This window comes from Myotis myotis, unplaced genomic scaffold (assembly GCF_014108235.1).
Source record: "Myotis myotis isolate mMyoMyo1 unplaced genomic scaffold, mMyoMyo1.p scaffold_m19_p_1, whole genome shotgun sequence".
Taxonomy (NCBI): Eukaryota; Metazoa; Chordata; class Mammalia; order Chiroptera; family Vespertilionidae; genus Myotis; species Myotis myotis.
Window position 1 is genome coordinate 76,534,531 of NW_023416313.1, and position 18,361 is coordinate 76,552,891.

An 18,361-nucleotide genomic window follows, 5' to 3' on the forward strand; every position below is an offset into this window, starting at 1 on the left:
ATCCAAGACACCCTTCAGGGCAAACCAGCCAGCCCCCACCCATGCACCAGGCCTCTATCCTATATAGTAAAAGGGTAATATGCCTCCCAGCACCAGGATCAGCGGAGTCGCGAGGCCTCCTGAACCCGGGATCAGCGGAACCGCGAGGCCTCCTGGCCCCTGGAGCAGCATGACAGGGGGCAGCGTCCAAATCCCCTGATCGCCCTGAGGCTCAGTGTGTGACAGGGGGCAGGGCCACAACCTCCCTATCTGCCCTGCTCTGTCGTGACAGGGGAAGGCACCCCAACCCCCTGATCAGCCCTGCTCTGTGCCTGACAGGGGGGAGCTCCCCAGCCCCCTAATCGGCCCTGCTCTGTGTGTGACAGGGTGGAGCCGCAACTTCCCCATCGGCCCTGTCCTGAGTGTGACAGGGGGGAGTGCCCCAACCCCCTGATCGGCCCTGCTCTGTGGGTGACAGGGTACGGAGCCCCAACCCCCTTGATGGGCCCTGCTCTGTGCGTGAAAGGGGGTGGCGCCGCAACCTCCCCATTGACCCTGCCTTGAGTGTGACAGGGGGCAGCACCCCAAACCCCCAATCGGCCCTGCTCTGAGCCCGACCAGGGGCTGCACCTAGGGATTGGGCCTGCTCTCTGCCACCCAGGAACGGGCCTAAGCCAGCAGGTCGTTATCTCCTGAGGGGTCCCAGACTGTGAGAGGGCACAAGTGGGGCTGAGGGACACGCCCTCCCCTCCCCCCTGCGAGTGCACAAATTTTTGTGCACCAGGCCTCTAGTTTCTTAATAAGTGTCTAATGATCCAAGCTACTGGTTCTAAACAGTGGCGTGCTGATAAAGGGTTAACAACCAGTTCTCAGAGGCAGAGAGAGGGTTAGCCCTGATTTACGGCATTTGCCATTTGCCACAGTGTAAATACTCTCACTATGGCTGATTTTCAGCTGCCAATATGAAATCACTGAACACAGAGTTGGGAAGTATGTGCTGCCACCAAGTCTCTGATAACAATTGGGAGGGTTCTTGAAGTTCAACTCAGTGATTGCACTAACTACCCAACTCAGTGACTGCACTAACTACCTATAAATTAAGGGCAGTATTTTTTTACAAGACTGTCCCCATTTTAGATGGCAGCCACAAATTTCAGGCATCCCCATACCACCTGCACTACTGTCCAGCTGACTACAAATTTGGGGCTTTTCACAATACACTGAGGTTCAATAATTTGTCAGAATGATGTACAGAGCTCAGGAAGGTGCTATATTAATGATTATTATTTTACTAGAGGCCCGGTGCACAAAAATTTGGGGGACACCCCTCCCCCCACTTGTACCCTCTCACAGTCTGGGACCCCTCGGGAGATAACGACCTGCTGGTTTAGGCCCGCTCCTGGGTGGCAGAGGGCAGGCCCAATCCCTAGGTGCCTGCCCTGCAGATCCTGGTCGAGCTCAGAGCAGGGCTGATTGGGAAGTTGGGGCGCCACCCCTGTCATACACAGAGCAGGGCGGATCAGAAGGTTGTGATGCCACCCTCATTCACGCTCAGGGTAGGGCCGATTGGGGGGTTGGGGAGCTCCCCCCTATCATGCACAGAGCAGGGCCGATCAGGGGGTTGGGGAGCTCCCCCCTGTCATGCACAGAGCAGGGCCGATCAGGGGGTTGGGGAGCTCCCCCCTGTCACACAGAGAGCAGGGCCCATCAGGGGGGTTGGGTCTCCGTACCCTTTCACACTCAAGGCAGGGTCGATGGGGAGGTTTGGGCGCCGCCCCCTGTCACCCACAGAGCAGGACCAATCAGGGGGTTGAGGAGCTCCCCCCTATCATGCACAGAGCAGGGCCGATCAGGAGGTTGAGGTGCCACCCCCTCAGTCACGCTCAGGGTAAGGCCGATGGGGAGTTGGGGCGCCGTCCCCTGTCACACTCAAGGCAGGGTCGATGGGGAGGTTGCGGCACCACCCCGTCACGCACAGAGCAGGGCGGATCAGGGGGTTGTGGTGCCACCCCTGTCACATACAGAGCCGGCCGATCAGGGGGTTGGGGTGCTGCCCCCTGTCACGCACAAAGCAGGGCCGATGGGGAGGTTGCGGCTCCACCCCATCACACACAGAGCAGGGCCCATGGGGAGGTGGGGCACCACACCCTGTCACACACAGAGCAGGGCTGATCAGGGGGTTGGGGAACTCCCCCCTATCAGGCACAGAGCAAGGCCAATGAGGGGGTTGGGGCGCCTTCCCCTGTCACGAACAGAGCAGGGCGGATAGGGAGGTTGTGGCCCTGCCCCCTGTCACACACAGAGCTGCAGGGCAATCAGGGGGTTTGGGCGCTGCCTCCTGTCACACTGCTCCATGGGCCAGGAGGCCTCGCTGCTCTACTGATCCCGGTGCTGGGAGGCCTCATGGCTTCGCTTGACACAGGGGCAGTGAGGCCTCGCTGCTTCGCTAATCCCGGTACTAGGAGGCCTTGCAGCTCTGCTGATCCTGGTGCTAGGAGGCCTCACGGCTCCGCTGATCCCGGGTTTGGGAGGCCTTGTGGCTCCACTGATTGTGGTGCTGGGAGGCATATTACCCTTTTACTGTATAGGATAGAGGCCTGGTGCATGGGTGGGGGCCGGCTGGTTTGCCCTGAAGGGTGTCTTGGATCAGGGTGGGGGTTCCGCTTGGGTGCCTGGCCAGCCTGGGTGAGGGGATGAGAGCTGTTTGCAGCTGGTCACACCCCCTTCAGGGTGGGGGTCCCCACTGGGGTTCCTGGCCAGTCTGGGTGAGGGGCTGATGGCCGTTTTCAGGCTGGCGGGTGACTGAAGCTCCCAACTGCTCCTTTTTTCCTTTTTTTTTTTTTTTATTCTGGAATTTATTTACCTTCTATGGCTGTCACTGGAGTTGAGAGCTGGCTTTAGCTGTGAGACCTCGGCTGCTGAAAACAGGTTTCTGGGCTTTGTTTACCTTCTGTATTTGAAACTTTGTTGTGACTCCAGCTCTGAGATCCCAGCCTGCTGAAAGCAGGTATCTGGGGTTTTGTTTAGCTTCTATATTTGTAACAATGTTTCTTAGAGAGCAGCTCAGAGCCCAGCAGCAGCAGGCGGGGAACCTTGGCTTCCTCCGTCACTGGAGCAAGCAAGCCTCCTGTTCGTGTCAGTTGCTTGGCTGCTGGCCACCATCTTTGTTGGCAGCTAATTTGCATATTGCCCTGATTAGCCAATGGGAAAGGTAGCAAAGTTATGGCTAATTACCATGTTTCTCTTTTATTAGATAGGATTATAAAGGATTACAAAAGAACAGGTACATAGAACAACGTGTAGGGAGGTCCTAAATGCAGGAGCATCTGTCCCTATGGAGTCAGGCTATGCTACCTTGCTGTTTTTACAGGGTTCATTATAGAGACATGATTAAATTCTTGGCCACATGACTAAATTTAATCTCCAGTCCCCTGTTTCCTCTCCAGTGGTCAGAGGTGTGGCTGGAAGTTACAATGCTCAAATACGTGTTTGGCCTCTCTGCTGTGGCTGGTTCTTCCCCTGAAGCTATCTAAGAGCCCACCTTGAGTCATATCATTAACATAAACTCATGTGTAGTGTGAAGGGGCTTGTTCATGTAACAAAAGAAACTCTAAACATTCAAGAAATTCCAAGCGTTTTCTTGACACTCTGAGCCAGGAACTTGGAAGAAAGATCAGATATATTTCTTCTTTTATCAAAGGAATATGCAAATGATCTTGTGTTAGTAGGCTCAACTTCACTACTATTACTTGGCCCTGCATTCTCATAGGGTGTTTTAAAAAATACTGATATCTGGGTCTCACTCCCAGGGGTTCTGCCTTAATTAGTATGGGGAGCAACCTGGGTATCAAAATTTTAAAAGCTCCCAGGATATTCTAATGTGCAGCAAAGTCTAATTCCTACTGATTGCCTTTCTTATCTGTTGAGACAATAAGATGGACTTTTCTCCATAGTCTGCAAAGGGTATAAACGCAAAAGGTAAGGAAGTGGAATTGACGTTTTTCGGCTTTTGTAAGATAAGGCAGAGTTGCAAGGGATGCCCCAGCACTATTTCTGGCCAGTTATCCTATTCCCCTCTCTCACTTCTTCAAGGATACAGGCCTGTGATCTTTGAAGTCTGTAATTGCTTTGTGGCCCCAAGAACCCTTCCCTTCCAGGGCATGGTACCCTGACATGAAGCCTCAAAGAATAATAATAATAATAACAATAATAATAAGGCTGGGCCTGTTCAAACCTGCTGGAGAGCAATCTGGGTAGGCCCCAAGAGAGAAATAGGGACTTTTCCCAAAACCCCCACTGTGACCTTCTACAAGGTTTCCAGGTTAGGCACTTTCCATTAGTGCATGTCACTTAATAGTTTAGATAGTTATTTAAATTAGGGATTTCCATGATTCCTTAATCTAGCTTCTTTGAATCTTTGTCTTTATGTTGCCTTATCAGTGAGGCCTTCCCTGACCACTCTCATTTCTCTCCATCACATTAGTTACCTTGTGAAATGCTTCACACAAACACACACACACACACACACACACACACACACACACACACACACACACACACACGTGTGGGCGCACTTCCTTGTTTATAGTCTGCCTCTCTGAGCCAAGATGCAAGCCTGATGAGAACAGGGACTTTGTTCTATTCACTGAAGCATAAATAGAAAATGCCAATAACATAGTGGCCTCAGTGATTATGAATAACAGTGTTCACAGGAAGCCCCAGAGCATGGCACTGTCACTGTCATCATTACCATTTGCATTCTGCACAATCAGAACCAAGGCTCCCTGGTTCGTAAGCTAGGATCTGATTGAGATGAGACTTCAGGGTTCAAGTTTGTCATTTTAAGTCAAGGAAGCCATTTGAGTTAATGATGTCATTTCTAAGGAGCTAAAGCACTTGCAAAAGTGTGTTAGGTGCTGCTAGAGTTTAACAGGCTTAGAAGGCAGGATATGGTGCTTAGACTATGGTGTTGAGGGAAAGAATTCTTCAGGCCCCACTTGTGTTTCCCTGTAACCCTTCACTAAGCACAGAGAGCAGGGCATGTACAATTGTTAATAAAACTGGAATTTCAAAAATCTTCATCCTACATAAGAACTCCAAAAATGAGAAGGGTTTACATATAAATGATGCTTACATTTCTTTTGAGATGGTAAGCAATCATCTTCCCCAAATAACTATCCAGAGGTGATTCTGAAAATGTTACTACTAATCTGTCATTACCATTTGTTCACCTGTTCATTCAAGGAAGACTAAATGAGGACCTGACAGGGGTTTACCCTCTGCCAGGCACTGATCAGCGAGCCCATGCATCAATGAAGTTTACCATCTAGAAGAGAGGTAGGCATTAGACAAGTGAATACTTGAATTATTTAATTAAAAGTTTTATTACCTCACAAAGAAGAGGGTTGGGGTTTTGTAGGATCACAATTAAAGGCACATCTTCTAAGCTGGGGTCCAGGGAAGTTTTGTTGAAAAATGACATTGTAAGCTGAAATTTGAATGGTGAATGAAAGCATTATTTACAATCTTAAAAGAAAAATTAAAACTGATTTTCTGGTTGATGTGCATGTTTATGATAATATGGAATTCAAGTGTCTGCTGCAGGAAGGACAAATAACATTTATTTTCTTATATTTGTTGTCCTGCTAAACCCGAAGGGAAGAATTGAACAGAATAATATTTATCCACTAAACAGATCTGTACTGATACTTTCTATTTAACCCCAAATAAAAGAGATGTCCAATGTTTTACCTGAAAGTGATATTAAAATATAAGTGTCATTTGTAATATTAATTTTTTCAAAACTGTTACCTGTCTTTATTAACTTTAATATTTCAGACCACTTTCCCACTTTATAGGTAATATTTCATATTTCTTTGTTGATACAAACTGAGGATGTAATGGTGACTCTATTTTAAAGATGTAGCTGCTAAGAAGAGCACACAGCACAACAAAAGACAAGACATTCTCCCTCAGTAACCCCAGGAACAGGTAAGTGTGGCAAAGGGTCCTACATGGCCTTGAAGTTCCATTTTATGATTCAATAGAGTTTCACATTGGAAAGCATTATTTCGTCTGAAAGCTACAGGAATTGGTGTGGGATGAGTGCCAGGAAGACAGAGCTTTAAAAGCAGGAGAAAAGACACTTCAGAGAAAGAAGCCTGAGAGTATTAAATGTGCTTTCTCTGAACTGGTCAGTTTGTGATGGCTATTATACATCTAGTTTAATGTAGTCCATGGATTCTGGAGAGAGAGAGAGAGAGAGAGAGAGAGAGAGAGAGAGAGAGAGAGAGAGAGAAGAAGAAGAAGAAGAAGAAGAGAAGAAGAAGAAGAAGAAGAAGAAGAAGAAGAAGAAGAAGAAGAAGGAGGAGGAGGAGGAGGAGGAGGAGGAGGAGGAGGAGGAGGAGGAGGAGGAGGAGGAGGAGGAGGAGGAGGAGGAGGAGGAAGAGGAGGAGGAGGAGGAGGAGGAGGAGGAGGAGGAGGAGGAGGAGGAGAAGGAGAAGGAGAAGGAGAAGGAGAAGGAGAAGGAGAAGGAGAAGGAGAAGGAGAAGGAGAAGAAGGAGGAGAGGGAGGAGGAGGAGGAGGAGGAGGAGGAGGAGGAAGAGGAGGAGGAGGAGGAGAAGGAGGAGGAGGAGAAAAGGAAGGAAGGAAGGAAGGAAGGAAGGAAGGAAGGAAGGAAGGAAGGAAGGAAGGAAGGAAGGAAGGAAAGAAGGGGAAAACCTTCAGGTTGCCAGAGGCTTAGTCTGTGTGAACTCAGAGAGCCACAGCTGAACAAAAGTCCAGATCAGCTACTTAATCTCAATAGAGTGGTCCCTGACAAATGAGATTTCATTTGGACAACTTCCACCTTACACACTATTGCTGTACTGAGGGAGTGGAGAAGCACAAAGGAAGAGAGCAACAAGTACCCCATGAATGAAACGGAAAGCAGTCAGTGTCTGGCGTCATGGAACTGTTCTCTGTGAAAATGATAATAGTGGGGGAAGCCACTCGGATGGCTGACAGATGCCAGACAACTGTTGCTGCTGAACAAGAGCAAAGGGGAACAGTGAGCCTGGAGTGTTGCATCTACAGAATTCCAACCAAGGGAATCCATGCAATGGTATCATTCCAGGGGTAGAGACTCCTGAGTCTATTTGACCACTTTCCCACTTTATAGGCAAAATTACTTCTAGCCCTAAATTCTTTCAGACCAGTGACCCTATACTTGCATCTCACCAAACAAAATTTGCTTGCCATTTCAGCCAGTGCATAAGAATTCTTTCAGCTTTGATGCAAAAACAGTACGGAAAGAACTAGTAAGAGTTAACATTTATAAGGTGCCTTATATTAATTTTACTTCCCACCACTTTCTGATCTGAAGACAGGACTGCTATGGCCTCTATTTTATAATTGGCAAGACTGACACATGCAGAGGCCATGTAATTTTGTCAAGGTCACACCAGTCTAATGGATATAAATCTGGACAATCTGGGTCCAGAGTCCAACACTTAACCACTAATACTAGTACATGCTGCCTCTTTTCAATACAGCAGAACCCACATTGATAACATTTTCATTAGAATATTAATGGACAGGTCTATAAAAATGGTGCCTCAATGAAAGAATTGGAACTTCTGAGAAACTTTTACCCATCACAATAACCATGAGAATAGATATCGATTTATGTATTTTTTTTTGTCATGCATGACTGTATAGAATTAGGTTGATAACTTGGAACCATTATAAATTCTAAACATTCTAGAACATTCTAATTCTGGTGCATTATGTCATCCACCAGATAAGAAAAAAATAAAAACCTTTAAGATGACAAATTCCTTTATGATCTTGTCCCTGCGCTTTCATCTTGCCTCACTTCCAGCAACAACTTTCCTCTGTACTCTACGCAGTAGCTCTACTCAAAGACGGTTCTATGAAGGAACCATTTTCTCTTGATCCTGAATTTCTTAAACCTAAAAATACCCTAAAATTGAACCACTTATATCTACATGATTGTCTTCTGATTTTTTGTTGAGGTTTCTGACTAAGATGCTAAGAGACAAAGAGGTAGATCTTCAGGCATATATTTCATTTTTCAACTCATCAGGTATTTTGCCTAGAATTCTGGGTCTACCTGTAGCGTTGAGTGACCTTCACACCCTCTATTTGACTCTGCATGTTTGACTGGCTGTACTTGAGCACTCCACACACAGAGGTGGACACCCCCCTTTTAAAGATTGTTGTTCTAGCCAGCATGGCTCAGTAGTTAGACAAAAGTGTCACAAGTTTGATTCCTGGTCAAGGTCATGTGCCTGGATTGCAGGTTTGATCCCCGGCCTGGTTGGGTGGGTGTAGGACACAACAGATCTATGTGTCTCTCTCACATTGATATTTGTCTCTGCCCCCACCTCTCTTTCCCTCCCACACTCTCTTAAAAAAAAAATCAATGGAGAAAATATCCTCAGGTGATATTTTTTATAACCAAAAAAGGATGCTGTTCTATATATTTTCTTTCCCACACTATTAAGTGAGATCCAGCAACTACCCCAATTATTCTGCCAGTTTTTCTTCATTATGCTTGACTACTTGGTGAAGGGATGGATTTCCCTTTTGTGAAATCAGCACACAGCCACAGCTGCTTCTCTGAGAGAACAAGTTGTTTCACAAGTAACCGGCTAAATGGGCCAACCCATCCCTGACACGGAGCAGGGCTTTGCCACCAGCAGTGGAAGAGAGCCCTAACAGAGACTACTGCATGCCTCCTCCCTTCCGGGAACCAGTGAAGCAGGAATGTCAACAGCCCAGCCACAGCCCATGCCCCTGAGGAAAAGAAGAAAAGGATGAAGACTTTGAACACTTCCTACATGGTTGGCACTGTTAGGCAATTGCTCACACCTTATCTAATGCATCCGTTCACCAGTTCTTAAGGTATATGTGAAAAAACTCAAATACGAGGGAGTTAATAAATTAAATTATATAAAGTCATATCGCTAGTAAATTTTGTTTAAAGCCCAACACTTTAAACAAAGTAACCAACTTCTTGAAACTCTGATGGCCTACTTTGGGGAGGCTATCTGACCTCCAAACTAGGGGAGCCCGTCCTCATACTGGCCTTGTAAATGACTAATTATGAGGTGTTGGGATACATATTTTAACTGATTTACATGTGAATTAAAAAAAAAAAAAAAGAAAAAATAGCAGAAAAAAAACTCAGCTCATCTGGTTGTCATGGAGATAAACTATTAAGTACTGCAAAGCCTTTCATGGGGAAATAATGGTAATTGCGATTTCTAACTTCCAAGAATTGTATTCAAAGAGGGTTTTGACTTCCACTTGTTCATAATCTGTTTCTGAAAAAAATGGGGGGGGGGTAGATATTTACACTCATTTCCTGGTGTAGAAAATCTGATTAGCAAAATACCCCTGACTTGTACCTCAGAGCTTTGTTTCAGGACCCCAAATGGAGGCAAGTTTCCGTTTCCTGTGAGGTATGTACACTGTGTGTGTGTGTGCGCGTGTGTGTGTGTGTGTGTGTGTGTGTGAGAGAGAGAGAGAGAGAGAGAGAGAGAGAGAGAGAGAGAGTCTATTAGAAGTAAACATAAAACATAGGCAAAAGACTAAAGAAAGAAAGAAAAAGAGTTTGTCTTGAAAAGGAAATAGTCTTTAGATTAAATGACTTTGAATCAGAAGGAAAACACAATCCTCATCCCTGGCTATCCCATCTACGCCACTTGTGAAGCACTGGTTGAAAGCTGAGACACAGCTGGTGAAACTGCACATTCAGGGGCTTGTAGAGAGCTGCTGCGTAGGCAGGGAAACAAAGCTGAGCACCTCCCTGTGCTCCTGTTGTGAAACTGGGCAACAACTGGAGCCCAGGAGGTGGGTTTAGGGTAGCTGCTATGAAAAGTCAAGCAAGATCCAGAAACTAGGGCTCTGAGTGAAGTTACACTGGAAACAAAGAGCACCAATTACAAGGGTGGAGAGAAGGTGATAAAAGCAGGTGCAGGTCGGAGGGCCAGCTAATAGAGGCTGGAGCCCAGAGAGGATGTTAGGGAGAGTGGGTAGAAGATGGAGTTGCGTGGATTCCCGATATGCTGGAATGTAAGCAAGCCTGGAGTTTTCAGTGCAATGCCTAAGTGGTAACCTTGGGGTGGTGGGACATGTTAAGTACAGCAGGAGACTTGGAGACCACCAAACCCTTCCTTTTATAGAAGAGGAGGCAAGGAGTCAGAGAAGGCAGACAATTCATGTGAGTGCACACAGGAAATGAACCAGCTGAAACCACAACTCAAGTAGCTGCTGTCTTCTTGGCTATTTTGATAAAAATAGCTACTGACTGGTACACTGTTTGCAAGCTAACTTCAAGGCTGCCTATTATCATTTTTTTTGTTTCATTGTTTGATTTAAATTAATTGGTAATAAAAAGAAGTAGGTGATTTCAGTAGATCATAAACTTCCTGGAAATCAAGGAACTGCTATTTATACACAGCATTGTTATATGAGTATTAAAAACAAACAAACAGTGAATTTTCAGTATTAGGTACTCTAGATTAACAACAAAAACAGTGATAACTAAATTTTCATTCCATACATTATGTATTTCAAAACTTTTTTATAAACTAAGGAAGAGAATGGGAAAAATACATTTTCAAGTTTGAAAATAAATTAATATGCAAAAATGATAGCAGGGAATGTGGTTTCCAGAAGGAAAAAATACACAGGCAAAGAGCTTATCCATGATAGTCAAAGGGCAGTAAAGAACTTGCACATAGATGAGTAGATGGGGCACAAGGGGCACAGAAGATAGGATAACGGAATCAGAGATTCCATTAAAAACTCAGAAGAAAATTTCTTATGAACATGACTGTGTAAATCAGGGCTTTCCCCCTCTTCTCCTGTAAAAGAAAACAAAAGCAACTAGGGGAATGTTTTAAATCCTGCAAATTAAACTGTCATGAAATTTAGAAGTCAGATCATCTGCACGCTTCAGAAACCTGTAGGGACTTGCAAAAGCCAAAGACTAGGCAGCAGCTGGGAGGAAATGGAAATAAGAAGCTCAGAGAGTGGTGAGTGCAGCCATAATAAGCACATTTTTAAAAGATAGTGCAAGAGATACATCTTGTATTTTTAACAATGGATGTGTTGTAGCAGAATGAGGGCAGTTGATAACAGAAGTCATGATGGACTCAATCTGGCTCAGATGGGCAGAGGAGAAATGGAAATACAAATCACACAGACAAACAATAAGTAGCAGTCACTTTTCGTGGCAGTGGAGAAGAAGCAAGCCCTTTGCTGTGAAGCCTGGATTATTATCCTGTTCCACACCTATGTATAAAAATATTCTGCTAATAGCCGAGTCATGAAATGTTAACTTTTCAATGATCATTAATAAAATATATATATGTGTATATAAGTTGAAATGTGGAAAAAAATGCAAAGTTTTCCAACTCTCAGCCCAGCCGGCTTGGCTCAGCGTTTAAGCCATTGAACTGTGAACCGGGAGGTCATGGTTTGATTCCTGATCAAGGCACATGCCCAACTTGCGGGCTTGATCCCTGGTGTGGGGCATGCAGGAGGCAGCAGATCATCGTTGATGTTTCTGTCTCTCTCTCCCTCTCCCTTCCTATCTGAAATCAATAAAAATATATATTTAAAATAATAACTTTTATAACATACAAAAATAAAAAATGATGGAAAACAAACACATTTTTATCTTCCTCAAAAAATTAGAAAATAAAACCCTACAATACCCGCTATTTCAAAGTTACAAACAGAATTTAATGAGTTAGAAAATAGGAAAATAGTAGCACTGTTAATGAAAAAATATATAAATGCAAAAACCCACTTTTAACAAGGATAAAATTAGAAAAAAAACTTAGAAGTGAAAAAGGGAATATATCAAAGAAAGAGAGAAAATTAAAAGAATAATATGAGCTCACTTGTTCAATTCTCTGGAAATGTTCTGAATACTTAGAGGAAATGAATAATTTTCTAGTAAAATGTAATTCACCAAAGTGGACACCAGAGGAAATAAGAAATAAAAACCAAATGGCTAATTTTCATAGAAAACAAAACAAAACAAAACAAAAAAACCACAGAGATGACAAAGAGCAAGACAGCTTCACAGGGAAATTCTACCAAAACTAAAGAATGGATAATTTCAATATTATGAAGAGAGGAGAAAAAAGAAGAAAAGCCTCCAAATTATTTTTAAAGCAAATATATTATTATCAACATGATGACATTTGAAAAACTTATCAAGAAATATTACATATGAATAGTAATTCCAAACCCTAAATAAAATACTAACAGACTTCAGTGTCACTAAAATAATTATAATTAAGTGAAGCTTTGGCTAAATTCAAAGATGGAATTTAGGAAATCTACTGATATAAATACCATAATAATTGAAAATCATATGATTATCTACATAGTCTCTCAAAAGACATTTAAAAATTTCAATAACCATTCTTGATGAAAATACCAATAAAGTAAGAATACATGGCCCTTGCCCTAACCGGTTTGGCTCAGTGGATAGAGAGTCAGCCTGCAGACTGAAAGGTCCCAGGTTTGATTCCAGTCAAGGGTATGTACCTTGGTTGCGGGCACATATCCAGTGGGGAGTGTGCAGGAGGCAGCTGATCGATGTTTCTCTCTCATCGATGTTTCTAGCTCTCTATCTCTCTCCCTTCCTCTCTGTAAAAAGTCAATAAAATACATTTAAAAAAAAAAAGAATACATGGCCCTGGCCAGCGTGGCTCAGTTGGTTGAGCTTTGTCTCATGCACCAAAAGGTTGCCAGTTCAATTCCTGGTCATGGCATTTTCCTAGGTTGCACGGGTCCCACCCCAAGTTGAGGAGTATACAGGAGGCAGCCGATTGATGTATCTCTCTCACTTCCATGTTTCTTTCTCTCTCCCTTCCACTCTCTGTAAAATCAATAAAAAGTAAGAATATATGGACACTATTTTAACTAGATAAAATGTCTGTATCTCAGTTCAAAAGCCAGTACTAGAGATATTTCTATTAAGTATTATAATCAGATCAAGGATGCCTACCAATATCATTATTTTTTTAATATTTCACTATAGAATTAAATATGAAATTTAAAAAATAATTCAGATTTTAAAATGGAACAGAAAATTGAAAACCATCACTATATGCAGAAGACAATAAAACTAAATATTTGGAAAACTAAAGGAACCAATTAATCAATTTTAAAAACGACCAGAAGTCTTACTAAAGTAATACAATGCAAAACTATTACATAGAAATCAGTAACTTCATATACATATATTAACAGCAGCCACTTAGAAGATATAATGAAAGCAATGACCCCTTTTTTTTTCAATAACAACCCAAAGATAATATGGAATTGGATGTAATACAAAGTGTACAAGATTGAGTAAAAGAAAACTTTAAAATATTTGTTGGTCCATCTGGGCTGCTATAGCAGAATACCATAGACTGGGTCTTATAAACAACAGAAATTTATTTCTCACACTTCTGGAGATTGGAAGGCCAAGATCATGACACTGGCAGATTCAGCGTCTGGAAGAGCCTTCCCCACTCCCCCCGCCACCACCCCCTCCCACCTTGACCTCCCGCTCTGGTTCACAGACAGACAGCATCTTCTCTCTGTGTCCTCACATGGTTGAAGGGGCAGAGGAGCTCTCTGGGATCTTTTATAAGGGCACTAATAAGGCCTTTGCCCTCATGACCTAATCACTTCCCAAAGGCCCTACCTCCTAATAGCATCACATTGGGAGTTGAGATTTGAACACATGAAGTTTGGGAGCACACAAACAATCAATCTACAGGAAGTATACATCTACTCTCAGATGTAGCAATTACACTTCTGACCATTTATCCCCAGATGTCTTGGCAGATAATAAAAAATATATATTATAGGATTATTAATGGCAACACTGTCTGTAATTGCAGAAGACTGGTAATCACTTCAATATCTATTAGTGGAGAAATGGTTAGTAAAAAAATATGGTATATACTTTGATTTATGCAAGAGGCTTTATGCAGCTTTATGTAAAGCAAAATAAGGGAGCTTTCTAGGTATTGGTATGGAGTGTTCTCCAAGCTATAGTGTTATTTAAAACAGCAAGATGGAGAACGATGTGAATAGAGTTTTCCTTTTTGTGCCTTTATTTGTATGCACTTCTACTCTGGAAGGATACATAAAAAATTTATGACAGCGGTAACCTATAGATGGGTAGCAAGCAGATATTTGAAGGTGTCTTTTTACTATATTCCTTTTAATATATTTTTAATTTCTTAAACTGTGTGTGCAAATGACCTACTCAACAATGAATATGAAATATTTAGGATGAATACCCACACAAAGAGTTTAAAGAATGGTGCATGTCAACCTAAACTGGTCTTTCTATTACAATGCCTCACCTCAGAATTTAGAGCATAACCGTGAAGGTTGCTGGGTGAAGGAGGAAGGCTATAGATATTCCAACCAAGACACTATATAAAGTTCTTTTTTGGAAACCTGGCTTTAAATAAAAACACTTTCTCAAGTCAGTAAAAGGCTTAAACAGTTGTTGGGTGTCCCCACGGAGTGAACTAAGTTGTCCTCAATGCTCTATTCTGTCCTGCAGCCTGAGGGCTTTCAAAGACAGCAGTGTTCCATATGGACAAACTCCATGGCACTGGCATCCGCTATTTTTCTTGTAAGGGACTGTATTTGGATGTGAGGTTACTGAACTTTCACTTTTAACGACCTCTGTAACACACTCCTATCAGGCAAAGCCATCTGTATTTGGGCAAATGGGCTCACTGGTCTGTTTACTCTGCATAAATTATCTTTAAGGGGTAGGGGGAGATATCTATTTGCACTTCTGAACTTAACTGATTACATACCTTAGTGAACTGCCTAGTTCTGTCCTTGTTCTTACAGCTGCTGGGAAATGATAAGAGCTCAACATATGTTAGAATCAGCAATTGCAGACAGTGGGCCCTCGCTTTTTAATAGATGTGAACCAGAAGTTTTTAAACTTTTTTAGGATGAGAGTTGCAACTATCCTCCCTCCACACTGAGTATTAGTTTTATTTAGGATAACAAATATTTTAGCACAAACCAGGACAGTGCCACTTCCTTGTTTTGGAAACGGAAAATGCAGTTTGTCTGAATATTTACCCATCACATGATCCACACCACACCCCAGGGCCCCCAAGAAAGTGTGTGAAAGGCAGAAATCCATCCTGCGTCTGCCACTGTTTCAGAAGGTTGCTGCCACCTATAGGCACCTGTTAGCATCTGCACAAATGTGATACCTAAGAGTGGAGAAAACCTGAACAGAGCAACAGAAAGAAGAAAGAGGCATGAAAGATGAGTACAGGAGACATTAAGGGTCGAACAGAGAGCAAAGGGAGCCTTCTCTCTGCCTGTGTCAAAGCTGTTCCCAACCTTTGCAATCGCTTTCACTTGTTTCTGTCACTTAGAAAACTGAGGGCACCCAAGGACCTTTAGGTGAAATAAAGGAATCCACTTCAACAGACCTGTGTTGGAGAGAAGAGAAAACCCAAAAAATGAAAGCAATCTCGCATACCAGTCAGAACCTGAGGGCTTTAACAATTCTGACTTTACAAAGGAAAACACTTAGATACACCCTGGGCTTGCTTGACCTCTGAGCCTCTGTCTGAGCTGTATTTACATTCCACACAATATTGCAACAAAGTACCTATTACTCTCACTTAGTCCATGTTCCTTTCACTTGCTTATCCTATATAATAAAAGTTAAACATGCAAATTAGCTGTTCCTTTGCGATGCCCACAAGCCACGCCCACAAGCCAATCAGGAGTGAGCATGCAAATTAACCCAACCAAGATGGCACCAGCCACGGAGCTGGAGTGAACAGGAGGCTTAGGTTGCCCCCGGCAATGGAGGAAGCCAAGCTTTCCGCCTGCTCTGGCTCAACCTGGCCTCTGCTCAAGGCTACAAAGTTTCAACTATAGAAGATAAATAAATCCCAGATACTTGCTTCTAGCTGCCCTGACCTCTGCTCAAGGAGGAAATGAAAAGAAAAAAGAAAAAAAGGAGGGGCTGGGAGCTTGGGTCGCCAGGGGCTGTGTCCAGCTTACAAACAGCCAGCAGCTCCTCACCCAGGCTGGCCAGGCACCCCAGTGGGGACCCCCACCTTGAAGGGGGTGTGGCCAGCCTGCAAACAGCCCTCAGCCCCGCACCCAGGCTGGCCATGCCACCCCAGCGGGGACCCTCACCCCATGGGGGCGTGGCCAGCCTGCAAACCACCACAGACCCCTTGCCCAGGCTGCCCCACGCTCTAAGGGAACCCCCACCCTGATCTGGGACACCGTTCAGGGCAAACCAGCCTCCACCAGTGCACCAAGCCTCTATCCATACTAATAAAAGGGTAATATGCTAATTAGACTGGGAGACCTTCCAACAGACCTTCCGGACGTTCTTCTGGACAAAGCCATAGTGGTGGGGCCGAGGTAGAGGCGGTTAGAGGCCAAGAGGGGAGGGCAGTTGTGGGTGATCAGGCTGGTGGGGGGTGGGGCCATTGGGGATAAGCAGGCTGTCAGTGGGGTTCAGTTGGAGGTTATCAGGACAGTGGGGGGGGGCAGTTTGGAGTGAGCAGGCCAGCAGGGGGGCAGTTGGGGGTTAGCAGGCCAGTGGGGAGGGAAGGTAGGGGCCAGCAAGCCAGCAGAGGGGGCAGTTGGGGTGATCAGGGTGGTGGTGGGGGCATTTGGGAGCAAGCAGGCTGGCAGCGGGGGGCAGCTGGGGGCGAGCAGGCTGGCAGGCAGGCAGGTGAACAGTTAGGAGCCAGCAGTCCCAGATTGCGAGAGGGATGTCCCACTGCCGGTTTAGGCCTGATCCCTGTAAACCAGCAGTAGGACATCCTTTAAGGAGTCCCAGATTGGAGAGGGTGCAGGCATAGCTGAAGAACACCCCCCCCCCATGCACAAATTTTGTGCACCGGGCCACTAGTATCCTATAAATCCTAGCATCATCCATTCCACTAAGTGGAGGAGGCTTTTAAAAGCAATCCAACCTATACTTTAACCTTAAGAATCTATCCTGCAAAATCCCAGACAGGGAGTTATCAAGCCTTTGTGTGATGATTAATTTTATCTGTCAACTTCACTGGGCCACAGGATGCCCAGATATTTAGGCTTACATTATTCTGGGTGTTTTGTGAGAGTGTTTGGGATGAGATTAATACTTGAATCAGCAGACTGAGTAAAGCAGATTGCCCTCCCTAATGTGGGAGGGCCTCAGCCAATTAGTTGAAGGTCTGAATTGAACAAAAAGACTGATCTCACCCTAAGTCAGAGAGTATTCTTCCTACCTAATGGCCTTCAAACTGGGATATTGTTTGTTTGTTTGTCTTTCCTGCATTTGGACTGAAACTAAAACATTGGCTTTTCTCCATACAGTGTGCAAGTTTTTGGATGGGAATTATACCATCAGCTTCCCTGAGTTCCCAGCTTTCTGACTCACCTTGCAGATCTGGGGACTTGCAGAACTCCGTAGTCACGTGAGCCAGTTCCTTATAGTAAATCTCTTTATGTATACACTTACATATTGGTTCTGTTTCTCTGGAGAACCTAGACTACTGTGCTCTGTTACAGAACCTCCAGCAATAAAGAGTTCACATCTTAAGTGAACCCAAGTCTAAGCAATTAGTCACTGACAGAACCAAGAGTTGGACCCATAATTTTTGCCTTTTCTGTATTCATCTATACATTCTTCTATTCATCCATTCAATCAACAAACATTTACTGAACATAGCTAACAATCATTTTGAGGTACTTTAACATTTTACTTAAAGGAAGTATTTTGAACTTGGCTGCTGTGACAGCCAAGTGGTTGGGTGTCATCTCATGGACCAAGAGGTCCCTGGTTCAATTCCTGGTCAGGCACATGCCTCAGTGTGGGCTCGATCCACAGTAAGGGATGTGCAGGAGGCAGCTGATCAATGTGTCACTCTCATTGATGTTTCTCTCTCTCTCTCTCTCTCTCTCTCTCTCTCTCTCTCTCTCTCTCTCTCCCTCCCTCTCTCTTCCTCTCTGAAATCAATAAAAATACATATATTTTTTAAAAGAAGTATTTTGAAAATCCAATCATACCCCAAATTTCCGCAGCACACAGTGCAGTTGCTCCTGCCTTCTAGAAACTGCAGCTGCTCTTACTGCATTAACTGTGCTCTCTGTTCTCATTGTTGAGTGACACAGAAATTCATGGAATGCAAAGTTCTAGTTTCAACATTTTCTTTTCTCTACATGCAGCCTCATTCTAAGTGTGCTCATCCAGTCTCTTGGTTGGAAATGTCTTCCATTTATTGACTTTCAGACTTACATTGAGGGCCCGAACTTTGAACCTCCGTGCTCCAAATGCATGTATTCAACTCTCTACTGC

At 44.2% G+C, this 18,361-nt stretch overlaps 1 long non-coding RNA gene across 3 annotated transcripts in view; it reads right to left on the minus strand.

The window, feature by feature from the left end:
- Positions 1 to 18,361, minus strand: part of LOC118656303 — a 40,054-nt gene that overhangs the window by 7,789 nt on the left and 13,904 nt on the right. For all 3 annotated transcript variants that reach the window (XR_004967571.1, XR_004967577.1, XR_004967583.1), the window contains exon 3: positions 5,369 to 5,467. This is a non-coding gene — a long non-coding RNA (uncharacterized LOC118656303). The remainder of the gene's footprint in view (positions 1 to 5,368; positions 5,468 to 18,361) is intronic.